Genomic DNA, 17129 nt, shown 5'->3' with positions numbered 1-17129 from the left:
AAACTGGGACTTTGAAGTATAGTGACCTTTCACTGGCTGAGCTGTTGCCAGGCAAGGAGAAATCTTTCTTCCTCCCAAGGTGGTATAGTAGTGTCACTTCTTGCTAGAGATGCAAGGTAGGTCTCTACCTGTCAGGATCTCTATGGATGTTGCGTGGTATGTACATGAGAGCTCTCCCTCTGGCCTCCCAGCTCCATTTTAGTGAGGTTTCCTTTTGTTAATTTTCACAAGTCTTTCCTGAGTATCTGACCATCCTTGAATGTCCGTTCATATTTACGAGAGAGGGGCTAAACAGATGACTGGAAACTGATGAACTGATAGGTCTTAGAGACTTGTGGTGATCAGGAAGCAAGCAGGCATTTCCATTAAGAGACCTCCAAATGCCAGTATTTTCAGTACCTACGGCTGTAAAGGATGAAATTATCAAGCAATAGTACAACACAATTCCTTTGGATTTCCAGGTTGAAATGGCCCATCAAGGCATATTATAATGAAAATCAGAAAACCAGAGATCCTGAAAGTGTCCTAAGAGAGAAAAAAGTCATAATGAAAGAATCAAAATGGTATGAGACCATGGGGAAGTAGAAGATAGTGGAGGAACTGATGCCTTCTGAGGAAAAGGATCATCCTCTTAGAACGTAACACACAGCCAAACTGTCATTCAAGAGTGAGAGAAGAATAAAAATATTTTCAGACATTCAAGATCTCAAAATATTAACCCTCCACGCACCCTTTCTCAGGAAGCTACTGGAGAATACCCTCCCTTAAGGGTAGCTGTAGTGGGCCTCGAGGACAACCCAATACAGATGGAAACAGAGGACAGGGGCTCCAGGAGGTATGCTGGAAAGTAAACATGAAGATTACCTCCTGTGCAGCCACCTTGAGAGGTGACTTTGCAGCTTTGACAGAGAAATGAAAACAATAAAAAGAGGTCATTCGTAACTCCAGGAAAAATAAAAATTTGTACAAGAAATATAATTACAATATGTTATATGGCTCATCTGTAAACATTATGTAGTCACATAACATAAATAACCAACACTGAAAGGAGGTGGGAAGTCAAAGCTGTGTGGGAGTGAGGACCTGAGAGCTAAATCCTTATTTTTCATAGTAGGAAGTCAATAGTTAATGTTCAAAAAACATTGGATGTAATATAACCACATTATTTATATAAAAGAAGGCAAACACCAGAGACGACAGCTAAAAGAATTGAAGTTGCTGTCTCTGCAGAAGAGGGAGGAAAGTGGGAGGGGCCAGGCAGGAGAATGCTGTTTTGGTAACAAGCTCCGTAGTAGTCTTTTTTTTTTTTGCGTTTAAAACTCTCTCCTTCTATTACTCGGAAACAAATGACATTTAAATCAAAAAGCTTGCGAGCTGTTAGAGGTGGCCCCTGACAGTGGGTGTGGATGCTGGGATAAGGTGTTCTGCCTGCCTGAGATCTATTCCGAAAGGGCTGGAGGTCCCCAGAGCCCAGAGGACAGACGGTGCGGGAGGGGCCAAGGGCCTTCCCGCCTTTTCTGGGGCACTCTGCTCCTGGGATGGAGGTGGGCGTGATAGGGGCTCAAAATTGGGTTGGATTTTCTTCATACAGCTGCAACGTGCACTTTATAAGGGTAGAGATGTTGCCAAGACTCTGGCATTACGTTTCTGTCAGATTTTGTACAGTGTTGGGAGATTCCTAATTTCCTGATTTCTTCAAATGTGTTTTTTTTTAACCTCTTTATTGGAGTATAATTGCTTTACAATGGTGTGTTAGTTTCTGCTTTATAACAAAGTGAATCAGCTATACATATACATATATCCCCATATCTCTTCCCTCTTGCATCTCCCTCCCTCCCACCCCTCTGATGTGTTTTAGAGAGAAGTTGAGAGAGTGCAGGGGGCCACTCAGAAGCCACTGTGTTTGGACATCTGGGTTCTTCTTTCTACAACAGCCTGAGCAGGTCGGCCTCCCTCTCACTCTCTTTTTCTCCTCTCTCTTTCTCTCTCTCTCTTAAATTGAGGAATAATTACAGTAAAATACACAGATGTTAAGCATATAGTTGGTGAGTTTTAACAAAGGTGTTCACCTGTGTAACCAACACCTCAATCAAGATAGAAAGCACTGCCATCACATCCCCCTGTGTCCCTTCCAGTGCCCCATCAGAGGCAACACTTGTTCTAAATTATAACCCCAAGAGATGATTTTGCTGCGTTCTTGGACTTAATATGAAAGAAATCATACACCTGTACTCTCGTGTGTCTGACTTCTTTCCCTCAACATATTTTTGAGATTCATCTGGGTTGTTGAATGCATCAGTAGCTCGTTTCTTTTTATTGATGAGTACGATTCCAGTGTATGAATAACATTGCTATTTATTTATTCACTTTCTTAACAAGTCTCTTCTTTCTCAAGACCAGCCTTGTTTCTGAGCTGGAGCAAGTCTTCTTTACATGACCCTTTTTACTAACACACTAATGAGGTTGTTTCCACTGAGTGGAATTGAAAGATTAAAATTTAGGCTTTATGAAGGACCAGCATCATTTACACACATGTTATAAATGGAAATTGGATGTAATACATGCTCATTTAGATTGAAGCTATTTGTGCACCAAGAGACCAATTAAAAGCCTGTGACAATAACCCAATGTGAGGTAACTGAAGTTTGCACCAGAGTTTTTGCTGTGAAAAGAGAAAGGGAGGAACAGATGGGATAAATATTTCACAGGAAAACCTGACAGGGCTTTGTGACAGATTAGGTGTATGGGATGAAGGGGCAGGACGAAACAAATGCTGTTTCCGGGTGGACATCTGCCTGGTGGGTCCCTCTTCTCTTTCACCTTGGGCCAGTCACTCCCTCTGCAAGTTCTGTCCTGTTGGGAAGTTTAAGGAGCTCTGATTCAGTGGCTCAGCCTGCCGTCCATGCCCACTTGTACCTTTTATACACACCTCGGAGCTATTGAAAGGCATAGTGAAATTGCGGAAAGAACACTGAGTTTGGACTTGGTTAGTTTTTCATTCTTTCACTTGCTTAGGCTCCCTAAGTCTCAGTTTCCACATAGGTGAAATGAAGGTGAGTAAATATCCCCACCCTACCAGATCGTTTTGAGAATCAGGGGAAGTGACTTCAAATTTCTTATAATGGTTCACAAGAAACTGATAAGAGAAATCACCTGTAGGAGGGGGTAAGAGGGATGGGGGAAGAAGTGGAAGTGAAACTTTTAGTGAACACCTTTTTTTTTTTAACCATGTGAGCATATTACCTTTTAAAAAGAAAATCCTAGTAAGCTCTCTGTACAAATGATTAGGCATTCTAGACTGCTGAAAAGGACAGAGCCTGGCTACCTCCTGTCTGTGAGAATCTTGAGGTCCATTAGCCCAGAAGTCCTATCACTCCAGGATAGCTGACAATAGCAAATTATTTCACCTTAATGACAAAAAATGGGTTTTGGGTTGCAGTGAGAGAACTGTGCTCCGAGAGTAAAGAGATCTGGATCCTGGTCCTGGATTTTCTGTGTCATTCAGGTGGGTTCCTTCTCTTCTCTGTGTCTTCTATTGAATGAAGGAGTAAGACTGCATGATCTTTGAGATGCTTCCAGCTCTGACATGCTAGAATATACTGCTAACTTCTAAGCAACAGAGGGTCTCATAATGTGATATCTGTAAAGGATTTGCTGGCAACATTTTTGTACCTAAGACGGGGGCAGGGCAAAGAATCACATACTTCTCTTTTCACCTTTTATTTCCCTTGATACTGAAGTATCCAGAAGCAAGGAGTCAAGTGGAGTGTGTTTTCCAGAAAAGAAAACTGAGCTGTGTTTCAGTAGAATCATTGGTGCAATCCCATTGCTGTTTGCTCCTGACATTAGCCAAAGGGTGTATCAGTGGTATTTTATGTATACACGGCACTTTATATGGATAAAGTTACATCCACTTTATATGGATATCTACTTTATATGGATAAAGTTCCTATTCAATGAATAGGAACTCAAAGATCATATAGTTCAAATTCTAACAAGACTCAGACAATGGCCTTTGGGGCTTCCCTGGTGGTGCAGTGGTTGAGAATCCGCCTGCCAATGCAGGGGACACGGGTTCGAGCCCTGGTCTGGGAAGATCCCACATGCCGCGGAGCAACTAGGCCCGTGAGCCACAACTACTGAGCCTGTGCGTCTGGAGCTTGTGCTCCGCAACAAGACAGGCCGCGATAGTGAGAGGCCCGCGCACCGCGATGAAGAGTGGCCCCCGCTTGCCGCAACTAGAGAAAGCCCTCGCACAGAAACAAAGACCCAACACAGCCAAAAATAATAAATAAATAAATTTAAAAAAACGAAAAACAACAATGGCCTTTGGTGCCAAGGAACTCATCTCCTCCTGAGGTGCTTCATTCCGTTTTCATCTTGCTCAAATCATTAGGAAACTGTTCCTTAGGCTGAGCTGAAATCTTGACTTCATGATCACTGTTAGTGCCAGCTTAGCTCTCTGGGGCTACAAACTACACCTATGTTCTCTCTGGCCAAGATTGCAAACTGCTGAAATGCAGGCCAGTATTAGACCATGTCTTGTTGGCTCTTAATAGTGTTTAAAAATATCTCAATTAGTTTTTGGCATTAAAACATCATGAGTTTTTTGTTTGTTTACATAAGCTGTTTCTGACTTTTCTGGAAAGATCAAAAGGTCTGTGCAGCTGCCTCCCCAGTATGATTCTTCCCTTTTTAGTAAACAATTCAAAGCTTTGTTCCAGTCCCTATCCTCTCTGGCTCAGCCTATGTGCTGTTGGGAGAGGCTGATCCCACCCCTGGTTCTAGAACAGGGCATGCAAACTAGTCCTAATTCAGCAGCATAACCCTACCTTTTGTCACCTTTGTTGATTCAGAAACAAGCACTGTTTCAAGACTGGGTTCCTTGGAAACAGAATCCGAGATGGAGAGCTGCATGCAGAAGGCTTACTGAGGAGTGTCCTTAGGACACACACCTATGGGGACCTGAAGAAGACAAGGGTGGGGGTGGAGAGAAGCCGACCAGCAAAGTAAGTGCAATGTAGTTACAACCAAAGCCTCAGCTGATCCCAGGAACTCAGGAATGGGGATGGTCCTTCAGAGTTGTCCCAAACTGAAGTAAGGGGGCCAGACATTTGTATTCCCACATCAGCCAGTCACAGGCCTCAGGCTGCACCCTGGAAGGGGGTGTAAAACCTTGGAGGAAGTAGTTTCCTAAGGCTGAGAACAAGACTATTCCCAGCAGCTGAGGGATGGATGTGTTCCCCCTGAAGAGGGGACCTGGGCTGAGCCCCATAGTATCTCCTACAGGCATAAGACTCAATCCAGATTAATAGAGATTTGCTAGGACTCCTGAGAAAGAGGCTTCCAGAAGTGACCTGTATCTCTCTGGATATGGACAAGGAGCTCTGGGACTTGTCCTTAGCCATCTCACCTCAAGGTCAACTTTGATAACACTGGAGCTCTGCTGAATCAAACCAACCCTGAAGCTTAAATTACCTGGACTTTAGTGTGAGCTTCATCGTTAAGTCACTTTTCTGGTTGTGTTTTAATTAGTTACAAATGAACATACTTTGACACATTCTGCATTGCAGAGCTACATTCCCTGGCAATAACCCTCTGACTAGCAGCTGCCTCCCTTTAAGATGGGTCACTCGGTTTCCAGTTTACTAGTGCCCACTTGGCTTTTAGAGGTGGTAGCAGAGAGCTAAATCCTAATCTTCTAATAATATGAAGTCAATAGATAATGTCTAAAGTGGAAAAAACAAGACATAGAACAGAGCATGTGTCTATAAATATAAGGTAAACATCAGAAGAAATAGCTAAAAGTGTTGGCAGTAGTTGCCTCTGGGGAGCTCTGTCAGGGTGGGATGGGACAAGGCACTGCAACTGGTTTTTGTGGGAAGCTTTGAAGTGCTCATTGATTTGAAACTCTGTGTATCCCCGGTTGCTAATGCATGCCCTGGGGCATCTTGCCCTGCTCTGGGACTCTCCCATCTCCTAGTTCTCTTGCCTTCCTCTGGCCTTTCTTCTGGGTAGGGGGTTTCCTAAATGCTGGTTGATAATCATCTTAAGCTACCCTTTCTCTCTTTATTATCTTATGCATTCTATCCGCTCCTGGGAGACTTTGTTCCCTACTCCTGATCTCTCCTCTTTAGCTCCTGATCCATATTTCTTCCACAGGATCACCTTGGAATTCCCCTGCCCTATTTCCAACTTGCACGAGGAGGTAACCAAGGTCTCTCCTAGCTCTAACATGCTATAAGGTCTGAAAAATTATATGGAAACATTTAACAAGTCATAAGAATGGATCTCTTTCATTTACTTAATATCATTAGCCATTTTTTTCTTTTGTCCTGTTGACTGAAAAAATGCACAACCTAAAAGCTGAGAATTATGTTTTATTTGGCTAACAAAACTGAGGATGGGGGCTTCCCTGGTGGCGCAGTGGTTGAGAGTCCGCCTGCCGAGGCAGGGGGCATGGGTTTGTGCCCCAGTCTGGGAGGATCCCACGTGCCGCGGGGCGGCTGGGCCCGTGAGCCATGGCCGCTGGGCCTGCGCGTCCGGAGCCTGTGCTCCGCAACGGGAGAGGCCACAACAGTGAGAGGCCCACATACCGCAAAAAAAAAACAAAAAAAAAAACCCAAAAAACTGAGGATGAAAGCCCAGGACGAAACCTCTCAGATAGCTCTGAGAGACTGCTCTGAGGAGGTACGGGAAGAGCCGGGATATATAGGAGTATTTGCAGCAAAGAGCAGGTAGTCAGAACTCCAAAAGATTACTGTTTTTCATTTTAATGATTTATTGATTTATTTATTTATTTATTTATTTTTGGACTGTTTTTTACTGTGGTAAAATTTATATAACATAAAGTTCACCATTTTAACCATTTAAAAATATACAATTCAGTAGCATTTAGTTATGAAACCACCACCACTACTTAGTTCCAGAACATTTTCATCACCCCGAGGGAAACCCCGTACCCATTAAGCAGTCGCTCCACCTTCTGGCCTCCGTTCACCCTGGGCAACTCCTTATCTGCTCTCTGTCTCTATAGATTTGCCTATTTGGGACATTTCATATAAGTTGAGTCATATAATTTGAAGTCTTTCAATACTGTGAAAGAGCCAAGTAACATCTTAATATTATTATGAAAATAATTTTGATCTTATGGACCTCCTGGAAGAGTATCAGGATCCCCCAGAGGTCTGCAGAGCAGACTTTGAGAACTGCTGGTCTAGGTCATCCAAGGTGTGGGGCACCAGCCAGCTCCCCATTACAGCTTCTCTCCCAGCACAAGGTGATTGTCATGTCCCCACGTCCAACCTGAGGCCTCCACACCTCAGCTTCTCATTTCCCGTGAAAACTCGGTCGGCCACTTCCTGCAAAGTTGAGATTACAATGGATTCACATTCAAACTGCCCAGAGGAACCAAACAACCAAATGCGGACACATTTTTATAAGTTATAAATCTGAATGTGGTAAAAAACTATACCACAAACTGGTTTCCAGTAAAATTCTGATCACTTCCTGCCACTGTCATTACATTTTATAATCACAGTAATTACCTTTTACCTGTGATGAGAGCTGTCATGTACTTTTGAATATCAAGCAGCAGCCATGCCATAAATTGCTAGCCCCTTTTTCCTCTAATGATCACAGCTTATTTTATTCTTCAAGTATTCTTCTCAGAGTAATCAGCACGCTTATTATACAGCATATTCAAATGTTAATGCGTACACTGAACTCACGCTATTGTGAGACCCATTTGCTCAGGAGCTAAAATTATGTTGCCATTCTGCTTGGTGCTAGAGGTTCTGTGCTCGAAACCGGTTTTCCACATACAAGGAGCCCAGGTTATTTAACGAGAATGTGAGCTAGAATGAGGAGTTAACACTTAGTATAGAACCTGGAAGCTAAATGGGGTCAGCATGTATGGGGCCTACACATTTGAATTAGCTATCCATCACTGTGGAGACAATCAATATTTGAGCAGACTGGCTTTGGGCATGTTTAACATCTTTTCTCCAGGGTCTCTACCAAACCCTGCCTCTGCAGGTTAAACTGCCCAAATCACAGCTTTGACAACTGGAAACATTTTCCTCATACTGAGCTGAAATCTGCTAGAGCTTTCACTCGGTTTTTTTTTTTTTTTTAATTTCTATCTTTCACTCGTTTGTTTTTGCTCTACCCTCTGGAGCCACATAAAGCATGCCTGCTTTCCGTTCTGTGATTGCCCTTTAGAGATTTAGGACAGTGACCTTGTCCCCATGGTCTGCTCTCGTAAGGCTCAATTGTCCCAGGTCCTTATAGGACAGGTTACCAGTCCCTTTACCACTGTGGTCATTCAGCTTGTCAATGTTCACCCTTTAAAAAAAGAGTGAGGTGCTCAGAATCTGAAACAGTGATCAACGTGTGGTCTGGTCAGGGTGGAATTGAGCAGGTCTCTGTTGGATGTGAATTCTCTTGTTGGATATGATTCTATTAGTGCTTTCCAAGAGGATATTGCCTTTCTTGTTATCCGTTACTGATTCCTAATTAGCTAAAACTACCAAGTCTTCTAAGCCATATATTGGTACTTAGGCATTAACCATTTAGACCCCAAAGCAGGATCTGAGATTTGTCACCATTACATTGCATCCTGTTAAATTTGGCCCAATGCTTTGGCCTATCAAGACCTTTTTTGTATCCTGAATCTATCCTTTCCATCCACAGGTGTAATCAATCTATCAATATTGCTATCTGTATATAAATCAAAGTTAAAAAAGCCTGACAGAAAAGGCCTCAGGATGGAGCCCAGAGACCTCAAATCAAAGTATTTGTTTAACCAGTTATAAGCCTCCCTCCCCAGCCCCAATATACACACCTCCATCCTCCAACTGTTCCATCCTCTAACTCAAGCTGTCAGGGAGGGAAAACACCAAAGAATATTCCAGGTTACTAACTAGCTGGTTAAAGTGGCCTAGAAAAGAAACTGAGGAAAAGAAGGGAGGGAGAGGATAAGGCCTGGTGGAGAGCCCAACGTGGCAGGACAGGTTCTCTGAAATTACTTCCTCTAGGCCCACACTCCTGCACAGGTTGGGGAGGTATTAAGGTATGAGTCAAATGGAAGATAGTCCAGGGTTCTGCTGTGATGAGAGAGAGGAAATCAATAACCAGGAAACAGGACCAATGTTGGAAGCTAGAAGATAGTCAATTAGTATATCAACCTGGAGGGACTAGGCAGAAGAGAACAGAGACAGGCGTGGAGAATGAAGCAAAGAATAAGCATGGGAAACAGCATCTAGGCTTGCTAAGTGGGCTTCAGAGCTGTGCTGTTCAACATGGTGGCCACTAGCTACAGGTGGCTATTTTAATTTAAATTCATAAAAATTAAATTTAAAAATCTGTTCTTGGGACTTCCCTGGTGGCACAGTGGTTAAGAATCCGCCTACCAATGCAGGGGACATGGGCTCGAGCCTTGGTCTGGGAAGATACCACATGCTGCGGAGCAACTAAGCCTGTGCGCCACAACTACTGAAACCCGTGCGCCTAGAGCCCGTGCTCTACAACAAGAGAAGCCACCGCAATGAGAAGCCCGCGCACTGCAACGAAGAGTAGCCACTGCTCACTGAAACTAGAGAAAGCCCGCACAGAGCAACAAAGACCCAACGCAGCCAAAAATAAATAAATGAATAAATAAATAAATAAAATTTTAAATAACATTAAAAAAAATCAGTTCCTCCATCACATTAGCCACATTTACAGTGTTCCATAGTCACATGTGACTAGTGGCTACCATATTGGATCATAAAGAAGAACATTCCCATCATTGTGGAAAGTTCTATTGGACAGCTCTGCTCTAGAACATTCTAGATGTACTTCTAAAAAAGGGCCAAACCAGGTAGGATATCATTTTAATGTGCTTATTTTTCCTTTGCTTTCTTCAAGACCTGGCTCATATATCAATTCTTCTGGGAATTCACCACATGTGTGGTCTGTGACGGTATGCTATAGGCATCCAAGCATTCTGAGCTATGCAGTTCTTTGTGGTAATGCGTGGATCTAGATAGGACTTAGTATGGAGATCCTGGCATAGCTATTTGTCAATCCTTAACCAAAATGTGGCCTTTCTCTATCTGGGGAAAGCATCCTCCTTGACAAAGCAATTAGCTTTGGGGCAGGAGGGAAAGGAGGGAAACACTGGCTTAGCCAGCCAGATCTGCTGAATCCACCTCTGTAGCTGTAAAAATAATTTGTAATAAAAGCTTTTGACCTCCTGTCCATAAACATTACATAGGCCATCTCGGCCAGGCCATCAAGAAATGGAAGTCAGGGTGTGATTTGCTTGATACAAGATATCTTGTCATCTTACTTGTGGACCCTCACTAAATTTTCAGTCTGCTGTCTTTCTCTTTCAATTTTCTGTGCTGGAACTCTTAGAATTTCTCATAATAAGATCTGTCATTTCTACCTTCTAAGTCTCTCTAGAATCTGTCCTTTCCTTTAATACCCTCAGTGAATTTATCTTCTCTCTCCTTTCCCACCCAGCCCCCTTATTGTCACCTAAATGCTCTAAGAACATTACTTGATTATGGCATTCTCCTCCATAAAACCCCTCAGTGGCTCCCCATGACATCATAAAAGCCTCTCCTTGGGCCCCCAGCTACCCCTCTGGTTTCAGGTCTTTCCATTCCCTGGTGTGTAGCACGCATTCCAGCTTCTCTGTTACTGTGCCCAGAGCCAAGATGCCTTTTCATATCCCTGTGCCTTTGTATACTCGCACCTCCCTCTGTCTGAAATGCGCCCCCCACCACCTTTAATCCCCCTGGAGAATTTCTACACCCTTGTTAAGGTAACATTTAAATCTTATCTCTTCTGAGAAGCCCAGCCTGAGCCCTCAGACAGACTTAAGTGATCCATCAACTGTGCCCAAACGCTGTGTGGGCTTTGGTCATAACCCAGTCTGTATATGACACTCATGAGTCTGTTTCTCCCACTAAACTGTGAGGTCTCAAGGGCAGGCAGCACATCTGACTCATCTCTTACCCACTGTGGCAAGCACAGGACCTGACTCACAACAAACACTTACTAAATGCCTGTTAGAATGAACAATAATCTGTGCCATTATGAGGTTCTGCTATGAGGGTCCTCTGTGTGGAGCTGCCATGCTCCTTAGGGTTCACCCTTGCTGATAGAGGCCTAGGGCCAAGTGGCACTGGTAGCTGAGGATGTGCAAAAAAGCAAAAGGCCTGCAGCTGCTCCCACTGAAAGCCTCCCTGTATGCGTGCAGCTCTTTCCCTCTCAGACTTTGTGACTCGCACAAGCCCATTCCTTGTCTTTCATGAAAAAAACACAGGACCCCTTGGAGAATGTTCCTGTAGGGACCCATCTGTGGGTAATTCTATGGGGGAGAATTATGGGCAAGGGGGAGAAACATCTTAATAGAATGGAGAGGGATGAAACATTGCTACTCTTGCTTAGCATTGGGATGTCACTGGAGGGGGAATGTAGGAGCTGGTAGCAACACTTCTTATGTTTTAGAAAGTACAGCATACCCTGTGGTTACCAAAACCTTCCACTTTTATCATCTTCTTGAGCCTGTTATCCACCCTGAGGGGCAGGCAAGACAGAGCTGGGGTTATTTGTAGATAAGGAAACTAATATCCAGAGAGGTGAAGTGACTTGCCCAAGGTCATGTTTTGAGCAAAGGCCCACAAAAATGAAGTGACTTTCCCAGGGTTGTGAAGTAATAATCAGAACTATAACATATGGGGTTACTTGTAAAAATTTCTGCGGGTTTTAAACTATTTATTTATTTACTTACTTACTTATTTTAGGCTGCGTTGGGTCTTTGTTGCTGCGCATAGGCTTTCTCTAGTTGAGGCAAGCGGGGGCTACTCTTCGTTGCGGTGTGCGGGCTTCTCATTGTGGTGGCTTCTCTTGCTGCAGAGCACGGGCTCAAGGAGCGTGGGCTTCAGTAGTTGTGGCACGCAGGCTCAGTAGTTGTGGCTCGCCGGCTTAGTTGCTCCGCAGCACGTGGGATCTTCCCGGACCAGGAAGAACCCGTGTTCCCCTGCATCGGCAGGCGGATTCTTAACCACTGCGCCACCAGGGAAGTTCCTCTGTGGGGTTTTCTCTAATAAACTTTTTGAAATCAGAAACATTTTCTAGTAAATTGAGTCCACAAAGGGCTTTCAGACATCTCTTGGGAAATTTGACTAGATGACATTCAAGATTTCTTCCAGCGGTGAAATTCTATGAAATTTAGTGTTTACTGTGTCCCAGGTTCACATAACTCCATAAAGTACAATTACCAGTTTGCAAGTAACTTCCAAAACAAATAGCTCTCCTGCCCAGTCAAGCATCGCTGTCTGACTTACTAGAAAGTCTCATGCCCATTACTTACATATTGTATCACCTACTCGTCAATCTATTCTTTCCACTCCTACTCCCTACGCTGTAGCAACTCTATTACTTGATCAATTGTTCACTTCCTCTGTCAGAGATAACTAGGATTTAGAGCTAAAGGCATAATTTCTATATAAGACTAGAAAGCAGAACTGTTGTGACTTATTGAGATCTTAATTTAATTCCCATTAAAGGGGAATTGAATTGACTGGATTAGTGAAGTTTCATTCTACTCATTCCTCCTCAGAGAGACGACTGAATCCATGTGGGTGCCATATTTGGTAGTGGGATATGGGAATGGAGTTTTCCATAGATCAGGGTAGGGGTAGGATTTTCTAGAAAGGAAAATCTGTCTTGGTTGGATGGACCAAGTTATTTAAATTCTGCCTGATAATTCTGCCCAGTCTCTTTGCATGAGCACAAAGTATTGTACACCCATCTGAACTGGGTAAAAACAGAAGTTAATAGCAGCTCTGTGGAAATAGATACCCTACTTATCTTCTGATCCAAGAGTCCAGGCTCTATCTGCTGCACCACACACTCTTCAGGGTGATAATTGCTCCTATTAGTTAGTGTTTCCTGAGAAGTGAAGCATAGTGTCCAATTTTAATAATGAAGGCTATGGCAGTAATAACATGTAACATCCTATTTTATTTTCATCAAGAAGACCAAGCCAATCAGACAGAAGTATTATGGGTAATTCTGAGTATTGCTGGCAGTCTCTGAAGATGGCAATTCTGTCTGGGTTTGTTTTAATTTCTCTCTTGATTACCAAGAACATTCTGACACTTAAGAATAGATGTGCTTGTTGCTGACGGGGAGGGGAGGGCTCATTACAAAGAGCTGGGGCAGACCTGCACCCTCTTTTCTTCCAGTGGAACATCAGACTTTGCGACATGACTCCCACACAGGTGTCTATCACAGCTGAGCAACTCTGGCTTCCCTAAAATGAGATGAGAGTGCTAACAATAAAGGGTGACAATACAGAACATAAAGAAGCACAAAGGAAGTCTTCATCCTCACATTGAACTTGCCCAAGATAAATGCTGATGAAATCAGATCTGATCACATCCTGAGCTCCATCTGTTAAAGGTGCTCACAGCCACTTAGGAGAATGCCAGGGAAGGAAGACCTGACAATACATTTTCTGCCTGCTAAAGTAACTCCTTCTCTTCTCTCTGGCTAAAAATACAACCAAAGTGTCACTAAAACACACACACACACACACACACCACGCACAAACCCAAAATACAAGAAAGCCTAACATTTGTTGAACAGATTGTGACAGAATATCAATTAGCTAAGTGTTTGGTATGCAAACATCCCCGATTCGAACTTACCCAGAGGAGGACTTGCAGGGAGGGGGAATGGAGAGTGTCAGAGAATTAGGGAGGGAGCAAGGCAGGCTGCCACCAATGGAAAGTGCTGGAACCAAAGCTCAAGACCTAGTTGACAGGTGAGAATGGTGCAATTGGCTTTTACGTCCACCTAGTAGCAGAGTTCTAGCCAGAGTCATCTCTACCTCAACTGGTTCAGGTGACGACCATTTACTTGAACGTATAGTATAACATTCAGCACTGGCGCTGAACCATTTGGAAGGCTGCAATTCTTCAGCAGTGTTCACTTTTGGGCAGGGACTCATCTAGGTTATGCTAACTCTAAACTTCAAGCCCAGGGGATAGAATCTGCTGGAAGCAGGGAGTTGAAGTTTCCAAATTAATAAGACTAAAGCATCATGTTAGGTTCTAGGACATATTCTATGCCCGAGTAGCTAAAACTCCAAGGAGTGAATAAAGAGCAAAAACAGGAGAGGTTAGGGCTTCCCTGGTGGCCCAGTGGTTGAGAGTCCGCCTGCCAATGCAGGGGACACGAGTTCGTGCCCCGGTCCAGGAAGATCCCACATGCCGTGGAGCGGCTGGGCCCGTGAGCCGTGGCCGCCGAGCCTGCGCGTCTGGAGCCTGTGCTCCGCAACGGGAGAGGCCACAGCAGTGAGAGGCCCGCGTACAGCAAAAAAAAAAAAAAAAAAAAAAAAAAAAAAAAGAGGAGAGGTTAGCATTCAAATAGAGACCCTGTGGAGAAGCTGATATGAATAACAGTGGGTCAGTGGCAGGCCAGGGAATGAATCGAGTCTTTTGCTCTGTCCCTTTTGAATTATAAAACAGTTCCTGCAAAGGGCAGTTTGGTTTTAGGATAATTTGGACATGATCTAGAAATTCTGTGAAATGAAAAGAATTCACTGATTAATTACATAGGCCAACCTTTCCCAAGAGGTGATATGCATTCATTCCACTTGGGGCAGTGCAGATAATTTCAGATGAAACATCTTTTACTTTAATAGTTCAGTATTTATTTTAATGTACCTTAGAAGAATTATAATTTGTTATACCACAAACCTGTGATTTCACTGGTGATATTGTTGGTTTTCCATTTACATTGGTGATATAAACTTTCCATTTTAAATACTTTTAGGAAAAATAAGTTTATTTGAAGGAAAACATTAAGTAAATAATAATACAGAAGGTGTTATTACAAGAATAGGGCAAAAATCATGAAGAGAGAATGTAACAATTGGAAAGTTTGGGAAATACTTCATCAAACCAGGGGATAAGGTAGATTGACTTGTAGACAGAAGAGTTCGGAATAGCAGACAGGTAAAGGGAAAATGATAGAACTCTCAGAGGATCTGGATTCCGGTTCCAGCTGCCACTAGGCCTGTGTGACATTGGCCCCCTCTGGATCTCCTTATCTATAAAATAACTCTCATGCCTTGCTTAGCTTTATTATTTAGCAGTTCTGTTTCACTTACTGTTATTGAGATTATGAACAATCATAATGACAGCCAGAGCAGTAAGGTCTGCTATGTGCCAGATTCTTTCCAATAGTCATCATTCTTAATTCTCATAATAGTCATGAAAGGTAGGTGTTATAATACCCATTCCATATATGAGGGAATTGAGGGTGGAAGATCCTGGCCACACAGAACCTGATTTGAATGAACTTAGATCTGACTCTGGAGCCTGTGTTTGTTCCTCTGAGCCTGGTTGAATCATAGTAGTTAATTCCTATTCACTCTCAAAACTAAGCTCGAGATCACCTATTCCAGTAAGACTGCTTTGACCTTATCTCTTCATCTTGGTTAGATGTCCCTCCTCTGTGTTCCCTTAATTTTCTATGTATGCCATTTTTCCTATTTGCCTTTATATTCCCAGCACCCTACACACTTTGGGACACAGATTAGATAGCCAACAAATTGCAGAAAGAGGGAGAGGATGAGGGAGAGGGAAATGGGAAAGAAAGGAGGGAGAGAGGATCAAAAAAGAATATATATTGCTGCCTTATTTTATTAAATATGAAAGAAGTAGAATTGAGAGTCAGGAGAGCAAGGTGGTTAAGCATATGGCCTCCTAGATCCAAACCACCCAGCTTTGCCACTTACTAGGTGTTTGACTTAGGGCGCAGGTTCAATACCTGTGCTTCAGTTTCTTCATCTACAAAATAGGGATATTAGTGATACCTACCTTAAAAGCTGTTGTAAAGACTAAATGAACTATCTTATATAAAGTACTTAGAAGACTGCCTGGAATATGATAAGCAGGTGCTCAATAAATATTGGCTATCATTATTATTTCTGTGAAATTAATAAAAGGGGAAAAGCTTAACACTATTGTAAAGTGAAAAAAACACATAATACTATTACACACATAGAGCCTCATCATTTTTCCAATTCTACTTGTTGACCAATGCAGTCATTTCAAGGCAGTTATGAATAAAGAGGATTATAGCCAGAGGATACACAATATAATATCTTTATCTTTCTACTTCTATGACAGCAGAATTAAGCACTCCACCTCTACTCTTAGAACATTTGGAAATATTGATGTTAAAATGATCATACTGTATTATATTCTAAATTCAGATTTACTTATTGTCTATCACCCTCAATTAGACTGAGTTCCTTGGAGGAAAGGACTCCTGTTTGATTCTTCTCTATGTCTCCAATTCTTAGTAAAGGGGCTGGCAAGAAATAAATGTTCAATAAATGTTTGCTGAATGAACATTATAGAACAGATGTGTACATGTGAACAATAAAATAAATCTGGTGTGATATTTATCATACAAGAGGCTCAGATCAAGTGACATTATAGCTCAAAAAGGAGAGATCACCTCTATGTAGGAAAAGGTAGTAGAAAAGAATGGTTAAATCTGTGAACTTTAGAGTCAGACTGCTTTGGTTTTGAGCTCTAACTACGGCACCTATGAGCTTATGTGACCTTGGGATGTAACCTAACTTCTTTAAACCTTAATTTCCTTATCAGTGAAATGGGGATAATATTAGTTAGAAGAACTACATGAGATAATGTTTGTAACATGTCAGGTACCTATTATGTGTTTGTAGAGTAGCTAATATATCATCATCATCATCATCACCAAAGCCTTTGTGATGGGGGCACTCACCATCTGGATGAGCAGACACAAGTGAAGAGCACTGAAGAGCAAGGAGGTGTGAATAAAGGTACTGTGGGTGTTAGAAAGAATCAAAGCCAAACAGGGAGGGCAAGTGGCACTATTTAATTGGAACATTGGGTATTTTCAGGAAAGTAATGGGAGACAAGATTGGGAAGTTGGCTTTAAATGCCAGACTGACAAGTTTAGTCTTTATTCTATACATAATACTGAGACTTTACAGGATTCTAAACGGGGTAGAGACCAGTTCTGAGCCAGTTTTATGGGGAGTGTTCTGGCTGTTTGTGCAGGACAAT

General features: G+C 42.7%; 1 protein-coding gene across 6 annotated transcripts in view; it reads left to right on the top strand.

The window, feature by feature from the left end:
* Window positions 1-17129, top strand: part of HEMGN (hemogen) — a 43364-nt gene that overhangs the window by 9722 nt on the left and 16513 nt on the right. For 2 of the 6 annotated variants that reach the window (XM_082636964.1, XM_082636963.1), the window contains one exon: window positions 4857-5009. The exons of 2 other annotated variants lie outside the window; for them this stretch is intronic. The gene's annotated coding sequence lies outside the window, so the exon portion shown is untranslated. Of the gene's footprint in view, window positions 1-1858; window positions 1944-3439; window positions 3506-4856; window positions 5010-17129 lie in introns of all 6 variants that reach the window. 2 more of the 6 variants (XM_082636962.1, XM_082636961.1) reach the window with 2 other exon arrangements.

Source organism: Mesoplodon mirus (assembly GCF_964341445.2).
Source record: "Mesoplodon mirus genome assembly, chromosome: 1".
Taxonomy (NCBI): Eukaryota; Metazoa; Chordata; class Mammalia; order Artiodactyla; family Ziphiidae; genus Mesoplodon; species Mesoplodon mirus.
Note: the sequence above shows the minus strand (reverse complement) of the source record. Positions and strands in the feature narration are given on the sequence as shown.